Source organism: Trachypithecus francoisi, unplaced genomic scaffold (assembly GCF_009764315.1).
Source record: "Trachypithecus francoisi isolate TF-2019V2 unplaced genomic scaffold, Tfra_2.0 Lachesis_group18, whole genome shotgun sequence".
Classification (NCBI taxonomy): Eukaryota; Metazoa; Chordata; class Mammalia; order Primates; family Cercopithecidae; genus Trachypithecus; species Trachypithecus francoisi.
In genome coordinates, this window is record NW_022681463.1 from 26,098,021 (window position 1) to 26,102,161 (window position 4,141).

Sequence of the window (4,141 nt, forward strand, 5' to 3'; positions counted from 1 at the left end):
ATTGACTACTTTATTTTGACAATAATTTAAAATATTTCAAATATATTACAACTAATTATATATAATATATATAAAACGAATATATATATAATTATATGTATATAATTATATATATATAAAATACACATTCTTCCTCCAAAATTCACATTAACAATTTTAATGTTTGAGAAAATTAAAGCTATCATTTGCTTTAGTTTAAAAATGATACTTTTGTTCTGTCGCCAGGCTGGAGTGCAGTCGTGCGATCTCTGCTCACTGCAACCTCCGCCTCCGGGGTTCAAGCCATTCTCCTGCATCAGCCTCCGGAGTAGCTGGGATTACAGGCGCCCGCCACCACGCCCGGCTAACTTTTGTATTTTTAGTAGAGACGAGGGTTTCACCGTGTTGGCCAGGATGGTCTCGAACTCTTGACCTCGTGATCCGCCCGCCTCTGCCTCCCAAAGTGCTGGGATTACAGGCGTGAGCCACTACGCCCAGTCGTTCAATTTTATCAATATTCCCAAATATTTACTATTATTTCATGATTAATCATTTACATAATTTTTCTTTCCCTCTCCCATATTGCTTCGTTAAATTAACTGAAAACATAACAGACGAGCCCTCCCGGGGGCATGGGTAGCCGGCGCCCACCTGCCCGGGGACAGGGGAGCCTGGGCGCCTGCGAGCGGGGGACGCCAGGCGGTGGGACGAGCCGGAGGAGAGCGCGGGCTGGCGTTCGCCGAGGTGCAACCCGCGGGGACCCAGTCGCACTTCCGGTGTGAGCGGAGGCCCAGCCCTAACTGCCACCCCTCCCCTTCCCTCCTTCTCTGAACCCGCCCATTGTGGGTAAGACACTCAGCCGTCACCGCCTGCTCTGTTGGCCGCTACCTGCAGCAAGATAGGGCAGCCATCGCCTGGCGAAGACAAGGAGAAGGTGGCCGCCGGAGCTGGGGCCCCAGCCGCTGCTGGAGCAACAGGTGATTGGGCTTCTACACAGTTAGGAGGCGCACCAAACCGATGGGAGGTTTTGTCAGCCACACTTACAACTATAAAAGATGAAGCTGGTAATCTGGTACAGATTCCAAATGCTGCCACTTCAAATCCCCTTCAGAATTTGCAGAATCAACAAACGTTTTCAGATGCACCATGATCAGATTCGTCATATGGTACAGTGTCCAATGTTCAATATTAAGTAATACTACAGATTCAGTCAACAGAGGATCAGCAGGTTCAAACTGGTTTCGCAGGCTCTTCAGATAATGGGGGTATAAATCAATAAGGCAGTCAAATTCAGATCATTCCTGCCTCTAATCAAACCTTACTTGCCTCTGGAACATCTGCTAACATCCAGAATCTCCTACCACGGACTGGTCAAGTCCAGGTTCGGGGAGTTGCAATTGGTGGTTCATCTTTTGCTGGTCCAACCCAAGTAGTTGCTAATGTGCCCTTTGGTCTGCCTGGAAATACTACGTTTGTACCAATCAATAGTGCTGATCTAGAGTTTTTGGGACTCTCGGGCAGTTCTCACACAATGACTGCAGGCATTAATGCCTATGGACATTTGATAAACACAGGACAAGGTACAGATAGTTCAGACAAATCAGAAAAGACTGGTGAGAGAGTTTCCCCTGATATTAAGCTAATACTGATACAGATTTATTTGTGCCAACATCTTCATCACAGTTGGCTGTTAAGATAAATAGTACAGGTATATTACAACAAAACACAAATAGCTTGACTACTTCTATGGGCAAGTTCATTTTCTTCAGATCTTCAGGGAAATTATATCCAGTTATCTGTTTCTGAAGAGACACGGACACAGAATATTCAGGTTTCTCCAGCACAGCCTGTTGTACAACATCTACAACTTCAAAAGTCTTGGCCACCAACCAGTGAAGTCCAAATTGTGCAAGGTATTACACCACAGACAATCCATAGTGTGCAAGCCAGTGGTCAAAATATATCACAACATGCTTTGCAAAATCTTCAGCTGCAGCTGAATCTTGGAAACATTTTAATTTGGTCACAGACAGTGACCCCTTCTGGATAAATAACTTGGCGAACGTTTCAAGTACAAGGGGTCCAGAACTTGCAGAATTTGCAAATACAGAAAATTGTTGCCCAACAACTTTGACGCCTGTTCAAACACTCACACTTGGTCAATTTGCGGTAGTTGGAGCCTTCACTTCCACTCCAGTTAGTCTAAGCACTGGTCAGTTGTCAAATCTACAGACAGTTATGGTAAACTCTATAGATTCTACTGCTATACAGCTACATCCAGGGGAGAATGCTGACAGTCCTGTAGATACTAGGATGAAGGAAGAAGAACCTGATCCTGAAGAGTGGCACAACTGTGTTGTGACCACAGTTAAGAGTACACGTGGTAGATGAGGAAGGGAACCAACAATATCAAGAAGGAAAAGGACTTCGGAGGATAGCTTGCACCTGTCCCAGTTGTAAAGAAGGTGGTGGGAGAGGTACCAATCTTGGGAAAAAGAAGCAACACATTTGTCGTATACCGGGGTGTGGTAAAGTCTATGGGAAGACCTCACTTCTGAGAGCTCATTTGCATTGGCATTCTGGAGAACACCCTTTTGTTTTTGTAACTGGATGTACTGTGGTAAAAAATTTACTCGAAATGATGAATTACAGAGGCTCAGAAGAACACATATAGGTGAGAAGAAATTTATTTGTTCAGAATGTTCAAAATGCTTTGTGAGAAGTGACCATCTTGCCAAACATACTAAAACACAGCAGAATATAAAAGGTATTCACTCTAGTACTACAGTGCTGGCATCTGTGGAAGCTGTGCGAGATGATACTTTGATTACTGCAGGAGGAACAACACTTACCCTTGCAAATATTCAACAAGGTTCTGTTTCAGGTTCTGTTAATACCTCCACCACCAGCAATCAAGATATCCTTACCAACATTGAAATACCTTTATGACTTGTCACACTTTCTGGAAATGAGACAATGGAGTAAATATTACACAAATACCTATTTGTTGTGGTTATATTTATACAGTACTGAGAAGAATATTGTTCCTAAGTTCTTAGATATCTTTGTATTGATATGCAGAAATTTTTGAATTGACAGTAACTTGGTTATATATAAAGAGAAAATTGAATTTAACAATGTGAATGGTAGTCTAACCAAATGCATCAATCCTGTGTGGTTTAGTGTAAAAATGAGAACATGTTAGTATTTATCTATTGTAAGATAAAGCTGGGTGAAAGAAATCATGGTACGATGAAAATTTTGTAATTTTCTTGATGACTGGAATTTTTATTATGCATAACTGACAAATCAAGTGTCCAGGCAAATATTACGTACGGTAAGTTTTACTTAGCTTGTCAGTTTGTCATTTCGAAGCTAATTATTTTAATTAGGTTAACTATGTACAAATTTTAAGAATTACTCTTGTAAGATTTTGAAAACTGCATTTTAATATGGAACTCTAGAGATAGTCACCTTTTAAATCCTACATAAGTTTTTTGTTGAAAAGTCATGTTTAAGATTTAATTTGCCAAAACAATGTCTTGTTAATATTCTTTCAATAACAAAGTTGGGCAATATAACCAATGTTTAAGAAACTTTAAAATGTATAGCTTGAGGCACTTGGATGGTAAGAAAATGTTATAGTGAATTATCCCTTTTCTTGAATATTGGAGGACCAAAACAATAAGTTGTATTGCATCTTAGCAATGATTTTTATCCATTCTTGTTTCCAAAAACTGTGTCTGCCAGCGCCTTAAAAGTCATCATGTAAATTACCAGTAAAGTATAACATATGCAAACATAACAAAATCATTTCCATAGTGATGATACTCCAACCACATGGATATTAGCAAAACTAGAGGCTTTATCATTTTTTTAAGGCTTCTTTTTTTTTTTTTTTTCAGTCCAGGTAGTCTCAGTCTGCACTTAAATATCAATCATTTTTCTTTTTTGCTTCTTCTCTTAAAATTTATATGTGTCCAGTACATTTAATTGAGAAACGTATGTTTTTTTATTGTGCTGTATTTTCTTTTTATTTTTGTATTATTGTTTATATTTTCAATTTTAAAATGTACAAAATAAAGTTACATTGCTGGTCTTGGAAGAGCTATACAATTTTCCCAAATGTATACCTATAACTGTAGCAGTTCAACTATCGCAA

General features: G+C 39.7%; 1 pseudogene; it reads left to right on the forward strand.

Annotated features, from left to right (window-relative positions):
- Positions 1-948: 948 nt before the first annotated feature.
- LOC117063625 lies at positions 949-2,979 on the forward strand (annotated as a pseudogene).
- Positions 2,980-4,141: the final 1,162 nt, after the last annotated feature.